We start from the raw sequence: 14,040 nt of genomic DNA on the forward strand, positions 1-14,040 counted from the left end.
TGGCACAGCGCTGTGTTCTAATGTGTTCTGCAAATAAAGTACTCACCGAAAAGGCGTTAATAGTTGGCGTTAAGAAGAGAAATGCAAAAGAAAAAAAAAGAAAAGAGGAAAATTACTAGAGTGCACAGAGCAGCAACATGTGGTGCCAGGGACCAGTCGGGCTCCACCTTGCCCCGGCCGCTCCTCTGCTGCTCTTCTGCAGGATGCTAATCAAGACTCCGTTTCAACTCATAAATTTAAGAGTAAACCTCGAGCATTTTTAATGGGCATTTAATTGCGTTGATTCTGGAAAGCGTCGTTAAGTAAAGCTTGGCAAATACATTCTTAATGCGACTTAGTGATGCCCGGCAAATCAAAAGACCATCAAGCGAATTAATGAGGCTTCCCTTTGGGTGAGCGCATTAAGAGGAGAGACGGAGCGCTTTCGTAAACAAATATATATCTCTCAACCTAGACGGGGGACCGAGAGAGAGACAGAGAGACAGAGAGAGAGAGAGACAGAGACAGAGACACAGAGAGAGAGAGACAGAGACAGAGACACAGAGAGAGAGAGACAGAGGAGACAGAGAGAGAGAGACAGAGAGAGAGACAGAGAGAGACACAGAGAGAGAGAGAGAGACAGAGAGGACACACACAGAGACACAGAGAGAGAGAGAGAGAGAGAGAGAGAGAGAGAGAGAGAGAGAGGAGAGAGAGACAGAGAGAGACAGAGACAGAGACAGACAGAGACAGGACACACAGAGAGAGAGAGACAGAGTGAGACCCAGAGAGACACAGAGAGAGAGAGACACACACACACACAGAGACACATAGACACAGAGAGAGAGAGAGAGAGAGAGAGAGAGAGAGAGAGACAGAGAGAGAGAGAGAGACAGAGAGAGAGAAACAGTGTGAAAGAATTATTAAACAGACTTCCTGTCAATAGACAAAGTACACTATCCACTCCAGCAAAATATTCCCTCTTAATAGTGTAAGCGTGCGCCTGCGCGCACACGCGTGTGAGTGGAGGTGGTAGGGATGGCCGGGGAAAAGAGAAGAGAAGAAGGAGGAACGGGAGACCTTCCTGGTTATTAAAAGCTGTCTTGCGAGGGCAGCGCTCCTGTCGTTAAGCGCTCTTTCAATTATTAACGCCGCCGCCGCTTTCATCCGCCAGCGCGAGCGCCGGCGCAGGTCCGACACACGCTCACACACGCGCCGCAGAGTCTTCCTCACTCTCCCTTCTGTTCAAACCGCGCACTGAACACACACACACACACGTTGTTGGGCTGCAATTGTTGCAGACTTCTCTTTCTGATCAAGTAACAAACTGTTTGAAGGCCGAACATCAGAGAGTGAGACAAACTCACAGACAGACAGACAGACACATTGACAGACAGGAAAGGCAGAGACAGACACATTGGACAGACAGACAGGCAGAGACAGACAGACAGACAGGCAGACAGAGACAGACAGACAGGCTGACAGGCAGACAGACAGACAGGCAGACACACTGACAGACAGACAGGCTGACAGGCAGACAGACAGACAGGAAGACACACTGACAGACAGACAGGAAGACAGGTAGACAGACAGACAGACAGGCAGACACATTGACAGACAGGCAGAGACAGACACATTGACAGACAGACAGGCAGAGACAGACAGACAGACAGGCAGACAGAGACAGACAGACAGGCTGACAGGCAGACAGACAGACAGGCAGACCACACTGACAGACAGACAGGCTGACAGGCAGACAGACAGACAGACAGACAGGAGAGACACTGACAGACAGACAGGAAGACAGGTAACAGACAGACAGGCAGGCAGACAGAGACAGACAGACAGACAGACAGACAGGCGACAGAGACAGACAGACAGACAGGACAGACAGACAGACAGACAGACAGACAGACAGACACACAGACAGAAAGACAGACAGACACACTGACAGGCAAACAGACAGACAAACAGACAGAAAGACAGACAGACAGACAGACAGACAGACAGACAGACAGACAGACAGACAGACAGACAGACAGACAGACAGACAGATGACCACTTAGGGTGCCTCACCAATCATTTACACAGTTGCCGGGCCTGATTTGAACCATTTTCTCAACTGTCAAGTGCTCCAGCCTCAGCAATAGAGGAGGCAAGATAAGAAGAGAGATTTGAGATAATTGGGATTGAGCCACGGGCAATAACAGAGTGGTGATGTCGAGAGTTATCCGCTCTCTGGAAGCTCGGCTCCAAATGTTCCATCTGCACACTGGCCTCACATGACAGATTACCACCACAAACGCTTCTCCAGGAGAAGAACTGGAACAGGGAAAAAAACCCAGCACACCCCAGTTGGACACGCATGCACCCTGCTGGTGTGTGTGTGTGTGTGTGTGTGTGTGTGTGTGTGTGTGTGTGTGTGTGTGTCCCCTAGAGAAAGAAATGGATCATGATGGGGGGGGGGGGTCTGGCATGTTGGCAGGAGGATGGCACATCCGAGATCTTGTTTGTGCTTGCTGTGTGTAGCAGTGGCGGCTGGCAGCACAGGGCGCTGGGGTGCCGCCCCCTTCAATTATCAGGAGATGAAAAGCCACTTAACATGTTAAATATAATTGAGTTGCATAATGCAATTAATTATGAAATAAAAGTGTTTTCAGTCTGCGAGCGTCTGTCAGCAGCCATTAATATTGGTTCAAATGGTGTTTGGTTGGTTTCTGTCTGAATACATATACTTCCTGTCTGAATACATATACTTCCTGTCTGAATACATATACTTCCTGGGTGAGGGGCGCCGGCCACACGATATCTCATGTAAGCCCTCAAACCTGTGGCGAGCAGGTGACCTGAGGCTGCTGTCTGATTGGTTTCTTCAGATTTTCCAGGGGGCGCAGTTCTGTGCGCCCCAGACACGCCCACTTTCATTGGCAGCCAATTGGTATTGTTTTAACGTTTTTTGATCTATTATGCTTGACCATTCTTGTGGCTGTCAGTCACGTTCACACCCACCATGACGCGTCGTCTCGACTGTCAATCATCCACCGTCTACGAACCCTGATAAAATCTATAGGACGCATGGTCCTTCTTAATAACTCTGTGTGGCCATTACAGCCGATGTCAGGTGCGCTGCGCCAAGGTAAATTGCGCCCCCCCCCCAATTTTTTTTTAGCACCAGCCGCCACTGGTCTGTAGTCAAGGGATGAACGCAGAAGAGTGTTTTCTGGCGTGGGCACACGCGTCACCGGCACACCACACGCACGTCACACGCATGCAGCCAGGCGTACACGCGCAGAACGACAAGCGGCATCTTATCTGCTGGAAGGTAGCAGGGTCAAGAGCGTCGGCAAGTCACCGCGAGCGGTGCTTATCGACCGCGGCGGGGCACGCTTCCACCCCCGAGAGGGCGCAAGGCGCCGGGTGTGTGCTGACGAACCTCCCCTGAGATCCTGCTCCAATTACAGCTCAAAATGAGCTAGGATTGGGCTGGGGGCACAGGGTGAGGGTGGAAGAAGGGAGGGGGCTGAGAGAGAGAGAGGAGAGAGAGAGAGAGAGGAGAGAGAGAGAGAGAGAGAGAGAGAGAGAGAGAGAGAGAGAGAGAGAGAGAGAGAGAGAGAGAGGAGAGGAGAGAGAGAGAGAGGGGAGAGAGAGGGGGGAGAGAGGGGGAGAGAGTGAGAGAGAGAGAAAGTGAGAGAGCGAGAGGGGAGAGAGAGAGAGAGAGAGAGAGAGAGAGAGAGAGAGAGAGAGAGAGAGAGAGAGAGAGAGAGGAGAGAGAGAGAGAGAGAGAGAGGAGAGAGAGAGAGAGAGAGAGAGAGAGAGAGAGAGAGTTTTGGAAGTAAAAGGGCATATGAGTAGTATGAGTAGCACTTGAAATTAATGGGGCGGAGTGGAGAGGGACCCCCCCCTGCCCCCAGGGGGGCAAGTGACGGTGCTGGTGATCACGTCATCCTCTACCTCCAGCAGCTATCAGGGGGCAAGAGTCCCCAGCAGGACGCGGGAGGGGGTGGGGGGTGGGGGGTGGGCAGGTGCAGGCTTCAGGCAACAGCAGCCTGGACCACAACCACGGATCGTGATGATGATGGAGGTGAGAGTTAAGTGCGCGTGACACCGGCGTTTACGCAAGACCGAACTGATGACGGCTCCGGTTCCGGTACGGTCCTCAACACGTGACCGCACTTTCACACCCGGATCACATAATAACAAAACAAATTGAAAGATCTGCGTTGAGGGTTTAATACGCGCCGGTGTTTGGAGGGCTTTTCATTTGAAACGTCATCTTTGGACACCTCGGCTCGGAGAGTTATTAAGCGGAAATCTGTTCGTCCATAAAAGAGCCCTTCCACGTGCGATTGCCGTTTAATAGCCGTCCATACGTTCACGCTCCAGCTGTAATGCTGCCGTTCACTGGGGGCCTCCAGAAAAGAGGAGGAGGAGGAGCAGGAGGAAAAACACAACTGCAGCCTCGCCATATCTCGGCCAAATTACTGTCATCTTCCCGGAGACCGCTGCAGCGTCAAGGGGGAGGAGTGAACACTGCCATCACGGAGCTGATGGCCCCGTGTGTTGAGTAAGACACGGCCTCAAGAGACCTTCAGACCCCGTTTACACTTGGTCTTAAAATGTGTTTTTTTTTTTTTTGCTACTGGATCACAAGGGGGCAGCGCTAAATACAAGTGTAAACCACCACCAAAATGTTCTCTGAACCGGTTACTCAAACCACTTGCCGAGGTGGTCTGGGACGTATTTGACCACATATCTTCTGTAGTGTAAACGCTAATGCGTCCTGATGCGTCCCCGACAAGGACGTAACAGGATATCTTCTTCTTCTTCGGAGTAACGAAATCTGATCGCAGGTGGTCAGCAGGACGCATTTGGAGACGCATGATGGACACGGGTTGTAAACGGCGATGTGTCTCGCTGTCCACTTGTGACCCGATCGCCCAGAACGCATTTTAAATCCAGGTGTAAACAGGGTCAGAGGGAGGCCGTAGTACAAACACGCACGCTTTGCTACACGCGTGTATACACAAATACCGTCCCCCTCCCTCGTGCCGCCTGATTTGTCCGACAGAAAAATAAAAGAGTAGGAAAAAGGGGACCAAAAGGGAGGAAAAATGAAAGTCAGAAAGAAGTGGGGGGGGGCGTCCGGGGTGGCGTGGCGGTCTATTCCGTTGCCTACCAACACGGGGATCGCCGGTTCGAATCGCCGTGTTACCTCCGGCTTGGTCGGGCGTCCCTACAGACACAATCGACTGTGTGCATAACTATAGTCCACGGACTTTCCGGTTCCTACTGCACTAGCGCCTCCTCCGGTCGGTCAGGGCACCTGTTCGTGGGAGGTGAGGGGGAATAGCGTGATCCGCTCACGTGCTACGTCCCCCTGGTGTAACTCCTCACTGTCAGGTGAAAAGAAGCGGCTGGTGACTCCACACGTATCGAGGAGGCATGTGGTAGTCTGCAGCCCTCCCCGGATCGGCAGAGGGGGTGGAGCAGAGACCTGGACGGCTCGGGACAGTGGGGGCAATTGGCCGGATACGATTGGGGAGAAAAAGGGGGGAAAATAATCCAAAAAAAAGAAAGAGAGAGAGAAAGAAAGAGCGAGAGTGGAAAAAAAAGCTAAAGTTTTGCAGGCCGGTCAGTGATGCATCTCTGCTGCGCTTTCAATGCACGCAGTCACATCAATAGCGCATTAAGATGACGTAACCATGGCAATTGGACACTGGGGGTTATGTCAAAACGGGCGACACAACAGACGCTTTGTTTAACAACTGAAAAATGGTATTGTGCGTGACAAAGCCACGTATAGGTAACAAGAAAAATAAAAAAGAAGAAGGCAAAAGAAAGAAAAGCATGAACAAAATGTGAGAAACGAAGGCACAAAAAAGAAAAAGAAATGCACGGAGGGCAACGAGAGGGAGAAGACTTCCTCTTCCTGCGGAGAGAGTGTGTGTGTGCGCGTGTGACTGTGCGTCCTTCCATTTACTTATGGGGGCATCCTCAATATGTGTGACACTTTCTCCACAGGAAGACCGCAGCTCTGTTTCCTGCTTGGTATGCAGGGGGAACACACACACAAACAGACACACACACACACACACACACACACAGAGTGAGAGATATAATGGCCACAATGGCTCCGGGGCTGTTCTTGAGTCATCTGACTCTAAGCAGAACATTAAGCAACAGTCCACTCCCTAAGAACAGACGCGGAGTCTGCAGCTGCAATAATACTCCTTCACCCCTCTCCCCTCTCTCTCTCTCTGCCACACTCCTTTTCCAGTTTACATATCTCTCTCTCCCCCTCCCTCTCTCTTTTAATTCCACCACCCTTTTTCCGCGAGACATCACCCCATCATTCATCTTCCCCCTATTTCCCCTACTTCTTCTCTGTTTTTGTTTTTTGTTTTGGTTGCATGTGGACCTGTTCCCTTTGCCCCCCCCCTCCCCCATCTCTGGGTGACGCGCTGCAGAAAGGGGCATATTGTAAAGGAAGGGTTTTTTTTTTAGTGTCCAAATGCTTTCAAGCTGACATGCCCCATATACACTGCGGGGCAGAACATCCGTGTTTATCATGACGTCATCTAATGTTTCAGACTCTCGGCTCCACCCTTCCGCTCCGTTTCTTCTTTTCTGGAGGAAAGACGCCTGTGCGTGCGCGCGCGCGCGCGCGTCCCTGATCGCTACCAAAGCATGCCTCCATCGCAGCAAGGCCCATACACCCTCTTCCTCTACGTCTGCCCCTGCTCCTCTCGTCTGCGGCTGGTGTCTGACATATGGCTACATCCATACTCCATATCTGGCTTAAGGCGAATCACCCCCGTGACCCCTGATCCCCGGGAGGAAGAGACGGAGAGAGGAAGACGGCGGGAGGGCAGGAAGAGGAAGGGAATGTGGGAGGATGAGAGCGAGCGATAATGGATTACGCGCAATCCATAGAAGAAGTTAGAGCGAAAAAGCGGGCGGGGGGGGGGTTGGCAAAGAGAAATGGAGAGAGAGAAAGAGAACGGGAGAGGAAGACAGGAAGGGGGAGGGTGAAGGAAGGAAGAAGGGAGCGGTCTCTGCTCCATTGCGCTCTCCTCCTCCTCCTCCTCCTCCTCCTGGGGTATGGAAGTGTCACGCTGCGAGTGTTGCCATGCAGATGGTGACTCTGGGGTGTTACAAAAAAAGAGGGGGGGGGAGGGGGGGTTTGAGAAGACGAGTGAAAAAAGAGAGAGGGGAGGCTGCGCGGCACTACACCGTAGCGTGAATTCTGTTCATCATATCAATACGTGCGGGAGAAACAAGGCACGCAACAACAAAGCGCACGGGGCTGATTCGGCGGGTCCTCATTAGCATCATTTTAGTCATGGTCATTTTTACTAATTGCAAAAAACAAACAAAGAAAGGAGTGGGAAAAGAAAGAAAAGATTGAGAGAGGGGGAAACCATTAAGTCAACTCCATCAAGAGGAATATTTTGCTCATTGTTCGTAATGACGCAGCAGCCCTCGCGCGTTACCGCCGAGCGCTGGGTAGGTGCGGGTCGAACCAATTGGACGCACGTGCAACTGAAACACAACTTAAATGCGCGCGCGCGATTGGCTGGTTTCGCATGCAGCCTTCCGGTCATGCGTTGTCGACATTCTTCCTCGACACCTCGAGAGCCTTTCATCAGTCACACGAGATGCTCCCCTCTTTTATTTTTTTTATTATTTATTCTCTTCTTTTTTTGCACCGGGCAGAGTGCCAATGTTTTTCTTTCCTTCGCTAACTCTCCCCCCTCCTCACAACCCCCAGCCCCTCTATAAGCTTCCCGTTTCACTTTCAAGTCAAAGCTGTTTATTTATTCAGACACGATCTATTTCCCCCCTCTATTCTATCCGTTTTTTGTCCACGGTTACATGGTTGTAGTGGATCAGCGCGAGAAAGAGGGCACGAGAGAGAGAGGGGGGGTTTATTCAATGCCTACTGAACGCGCTGAAGAGGGGTGAGAAAATCCTATACAAAAGGAAATAAAAAAGACCACCCTTAGAGTCGAGCTGAAGATTGAAAAAAGGGAGGATGAGGGAAAAGGAGGGGTGAGGGGTATGAGAGCAACACACACATGGGGGGACGACGATCCTGTTTTCTTTTTCTGCCTTCCCCCCCCCCCTCTTGCTTTTGTCGCTCCCTCTGTTAAAACATGCAGCAAAGACCGGGCTGTGTTATGACTCTGGGAGATACCACACACACACACACAAACATACACACACACACACACACACACACACACACACACACACTGCATGTTCGCACAATTGCACGCGAGGTTAAATGCATGTAAACAAGTCACTTGCGCTCGCGCGCGTGCACACACACTGCATGTTTGCACAAATGCACGCGAGGTTAAATGCATTCAAATCAGTCTCACAAACAAACACACACACACACACACACACACACACACACACACACACACACACTGCATGTTCGCACAATTGCCCGCGAGATTAAATGCATGTAAACAAGTCACTTGCGTTCACGCGCGTGCACACACAAACACAAACAAACACACACTGCATGTTTGCACAAATGCACGCGAGGTTAAATGCATTCAAACCAGTCACACACACACACACACACACACACACACACACACACACACACACACACACACACACACACACACACTGCATGTTCGCTACTTCGCACAATTGCACGCGAGGTTAAATAAATGTAAACCAGCAACTTTCCCGCTGGTACGCAAACACAACCACACACGAACACTCTGTATGTTTGCACATGCATTTAAACCAGTCACACACACACACACACACACACACACACTGCATGTTCGCACAAAAGCACGCGAGGTTAAATGCATGTAAACCAGTCACTTGCGCGCGTGCACACACACACGCACACCACCACCTCCAGAATACACACCTGAGTAAAGGACTGTAACAAATATACAGCACTAAAATATACGTGTACATGTATATGCATGTATATATGTATATGTATATATATGTATATGCATGTATATGTGTATATGCATGTATATATGAATATGCATGTATATATGAATATGCATGTATATATATATATATATATGTATATGCATATTATATATGTGAATATGCACGTATATATGTATATATATATGCATGTATATATGCATATGCATGCGTATACGTTTAATGTACATATACATGTATATATGTATACGTATGTATATGCATGTCTATATGTTTGATGTACTCAGGCATGAGGAGAAAAGGGGCGGGGCAGAAAGAGAGCTATGTAGTAGGTTCTGAATTATTAAACAGATTTGTCAATTTAGGACAAAGGGTTGAGTGTGTGTTTGTGTGTGTTTGTATGTGGTTAAAGTAATTGTGATACACACACACATACAACAACAAAAAAAACAACAAAAATACATAAAATTAAAAAAACACGCACACACGGCTCTGCGATGCACGCGTGCTCGTGCCCTGCCTGTTCCCCGGCAGACAGCCGCGTGTGGCGTGTCGCGTGGCGTAGAGCTTTGACCCGTTTGGCTGCTGTTGACTCGGCTGATTTTCTAAATACGTCTGTCTGCTATGATGCTCACGAGACTTAGTCAAATGAACCGGAAGTACAATTACAAAAAAAGATCAACTTGTCGCTTGTGTTCCCGCATGTATCTGTGTGTGCTAAATGTGTGTGTACTAAGTGTGTGTGTGTGTGTACTGTGTGTGTTTGTACTGTGTGTGTACTGTTTTTGTACTAAGTGTTTGTGTACTAAGTGTTTGTGTGTGTGTACTGTGTGTGTGTGTGTACTAAGTGTGTGTGTACTGTGTTGTTTGTGTGTACTAAGTATGTGTGTGCACTAAGTGTGTGTGTACTAGTGTGTTTGTGTACTAGTGTGTAAGAGTGTGTGTGTGTGTTTTGTGTGTGTGTGTGTGTGTGCGTGTGTGCGTGTGTGTGTGTGTTGCTGTATGAGCTGCTTAGTCGAATGGCATCTATGATCTGCAAGCCTGTGCTAATTTTACACAGGGGGAGAAATAAATGGGAGCTATGCCGAGTCTACAAATGAGAATAGAAGACAAATTGACACACGCACACATACGCACGCAGGCACACACACGCACACACACACACGCTCCGCTGTTGCGGGTGAAGACGGGCCGTGTGGAGGACGCAGGGCGACGTACAGTTTCACGGACAGTTAGCAGAGCTTTGATAGGTCCGCCGTGTTCACGCGAGGGGACCACCAGATCGGCCATGTTATCTGGGGTCAGCATCCCTCCTTCTCTCCCTTCAGCTAACGTTTGCACACTGGCCCAACCTGCTGAAGACACGCGGAGGAGGAAGGGTCCGTCTTCCACGCGGACGACTAAAAGCCCCCTCACATGACAGCCCAAATTCAATAAACGAAAACAGTCGCCGAGCGTTTCATCGACTCGCCTCCTCTTCCTACATTTTCCATTCTCTCATTGTTCTCTGCACATTTCTCCTCTCTGCACATTTCTGCTTCTCCGACTCTCCCGGCAGCTCCTCTCTCCCTTTCTCCCATCTTCCCATTAGTCTCCCCCCCCTCTCTTTCTCCTTCTCCTCTGTCTCCTTTGTGTTTGGTGACACTCTGTCAGCTGAAACATGTAATTATCTTTAGCTGATTTCAGGGGTTTGGAAGAATTCAGCCTGCCCCCCCCACCCCCACCCACCCCGCTCCGCCCGCCCCACCCACCTCCGTCACTCCGATGCTGAATGCCGTATTGTTCCCTCTGTTACCAGGCCGCTGGGACTATTACCGTGCACGCACACGCACACGCACACACACAGTGCTTTGACTGACAGTCCTCGGGAGCAGCAAGTGAATTGTGGGTGGCAACTGGAGTCCCATCAGGGCCGGGGCTGCTGTCTGTCGCTCCTCTTCCTCCTCCTCTTCCTCTCCTTCATTTCGACCGTCTCTCTGCTCTGGCAATGCTCACTTGTTTACTCCCCTCTTTTCATCTCGGACCCCCGAGCCCGGTAATGACTCTGCCCCGACCTCCTTGGCTCCTTTTAAGCCAAAATGAGCAAAAAGACCCCTCCTGTCTTCCGGGACGCGATATTATGAACCCTACATAGCCCTCGCCAAAATCCCGTACCCTGTCCCAAATCTCGCGAACGGACGCCGGATTTCCGCTGCGTTGCTAAGGAAACAATCAACTATCAACTCGGTGCGAAGCAAAGCTAACGTTAGCTGTGCTCTCCTCTGTTCATGATCCTCATTGCTCATTGAAACTTGAGTAGTTTCGATGTCTGATACTTCATTACTTTTACCCAAGTAGCCTATAGCTTTTCAGCAGGCCTTCTTTATACAACACTGTGCACTATACACTATAGGCCTAGGCTAATAGTAGAAAATGTAAACTTTCTGGTAAATGAAGTGAAAGACATGACTAGGATGTTTGTCTTATGATTTAAGTGTTTGCCCTGAAAACGAAATTAAGCAGGAAGTCTAGATTATTTTTGGTTTTGATTAAAAATAATCAAAATATTAAGTTACATAACTTATGAATCGTCTAAAAAGTGAACCATGGGGTTGAAATTATGATTGTGAGGGAAAGAATAGCCTTAAGTTGACTAACCTAACAATTTTAGGTTACAAGGTCTGCCTCTGCTCCTTGGATACGTTATTGGTATTATAGTAATGTTGATTGTGGATAACTTAGACAGGTTAAATTGTGGGTGTACAGCGTTTCCTTGATGAGCGCTAACCCCATAACAACATATTTTCGCGTTTGCTACGGTGGCGCACACGTGACAAAGCCAGAAACGGGATTTTGGCGAGGCCTATGTAGGGTTCATAATATCGCTTCCGGGAACGACCAAAGACCGCTCAGCGAGAGCACGCGCTTGTTTTCGCTACTAGGTGGTTCCGGGAGGGCAGAGTGCTCCGCGCAACAAAAGCAACCGCTGACAAATAAAATGCTTGTTTTCGAGTCGAACCTCCGCCCGAAATGGGGCCAGGTATAAGTGGGCGCCTCCGGCTGCCTTCCTACCCGGCCCAATGCCACCCTCCCCCTGGCCGAACACTGCACATCTGGGGGGCACCGGAAGCAAGAACGGCAATGAAGCTGCCCGACACATCCACCTGACTTGCGAAGGGATGAGGGGGGTGGGGGGTACGAGGGGGGTAATCGTGAAAAAATGACATGGATTTGATGGATTAGGATACAAATAACACACACACACACACACACACACACACACACACACACACACACACACACACACACACACACACACACACACACACAGTACAGCAAGGGATTTAAAGATTTGGACAGTGGTTTTAGTAATTAGGCGGATGGATCTGTCGTCTTCACTTGGAATGGAAAGCAATGCACGCACACCGCACCACGCACGCACGCACACACGCAGATGGACTCTTTAAGTGGATAATTAAAACTAACACCGCGTGGTCAAAGGTCAAGCCCCCTCGCTGTCAAACTTCCCCTTCCCTCTAACCACCTCCTCATCCAAATCCCCCCTCTCCATGCGCACTTCACTTTCAGCGCCGCGTACTTGTGCGCCTGACGGAGAGGTTGAGCTGTTGATAAAGGACTTATATGACTGAACGCGGGCTCTATGGCGAAAGGTGGAGGGTGGGGGGGGGGTGGTGGGGGGGGGGGTATACGGCATGGCAGTTGATTGAAGGATTATTTTTCTTTCCCGCCATTTTGAATTCGCTGGCGCGTGAACGCGGGTGCGGGGTTGGTGTGTGTAAACGCGTGCCCTTCCATGATGTTTTTCGCATCTGTAACATTTTATTCGTGTCTTACTGGTTTACCCCCAACCCCCACCCCCACCCTTTTCTCGATGAGTCCACCGCTAGCTAGCCTCCACCTTCTCTCTCCGTCACACCTTTCACGGCGGCAGGTGTCTCGGTGTCTGTGTAGCCAGCGATTATTTTGCTCCGATTGCAATCGAACAAAAAAAAAAACTGTAATAGAATAAAATCGCGTCCTCCCTCCCGAGTCAAATCTTGTCTTCCACGTGAACCTGTGTGTGTGTGCGCGCGCGCGCGCCCGGGCGCGGTGTAGGATGTAATCAGGTGGAATTAATAAGCATGCTGTTTCTCATTATGGAATAACCGAGGTGCACTTGAGAACGTGACGTGCGCTCTGAGAGGCGCGGATAGATTCTGAACATCCACGGCGCACGACCCTGTGGCGTGTGTCGGGGTGTGTGCGTGTGTCGGGGTGTGCGCGTGTGTTGGGGTGTGCACGTGTGTTGGGGTGTGCGCGTGTGTCGGGGTGCGCGCGTGTGTCGGGGGGTGCGCGTGTGTCGGGTGTGTGCGTGTGTCCGGGGGGACCCGTTGTGGAGGGTCCAGGTGAGCTGCACCTCAGATAGAATATATGTGGTGACGGGAGCGAAGGCTGCGGGTGTCAGCGGACACCCCTGCCTTGACAGGCGCGGATGCAAATTGGGCAACACGTGAACTGACACCGCCACGCTCCCCATTTCCATATCGGCAGCACAGCACAGCATGCAAATATATACGAACCGGCATGAAGAGGAAATAAATCTCACTTTTTCTGCTCGGTTCCTCATATGTTACGTACAGTGGGGCCCTGTGATTTAAACCTCCGCTTCTTCTTCTTCTTCTTCCCCCTTTTTTCTTGTTGCACTCGTGTGAACGACTTATTGCATTCTGAACGTTTAATTAATCTAATCACATGAAGTTATATTAATTCCTTTTGTCGGGTTAATGGATATTGTACGCATATCATGTTGCTTAATTACTCAGAGTAATTGCGCTGTGGCATTAAGGTTTCATCTTACATCTTCATATTAATTTGCTTGGATAGTTTTATTTATTTATTTTTTGGGGGGAAATATAATAATGGCTTCTCGCGAGCTTGTTTTTAGCTGGCAGAGTTTTGTGGACGTGAACAGGCGGAAGTGAACCCGTCTCTCAGCCACCGCTCCGCTCCGCAACACAACCGATCATATGGGCGCTTTGGCGCGAGGAAGGGAGTGTTTTTTTATCGCGCGTCGAAATTTGAAAAAAAAAATCTTTATCCGGCGCAATACGGCGCGCGCCGTTTTGATAAAGCCAAGCGCGTGTCTGGCAG

This window comes from Lampris incognitus, chromosome 3 (genome assembly GCF_029633865.1).
Source record: "Lampris incognitus isolate fLamInc1 chromosome 3, fLamInc1.hap2, whole genome shotgun sequence".
In the NCBI taxonomy this organism is placed as follows: Eukaryota; Metazoa; Chordata; class Actinopteri; order Lampriformes; family Lampridae; genus Lampris; species Lampris incognitus.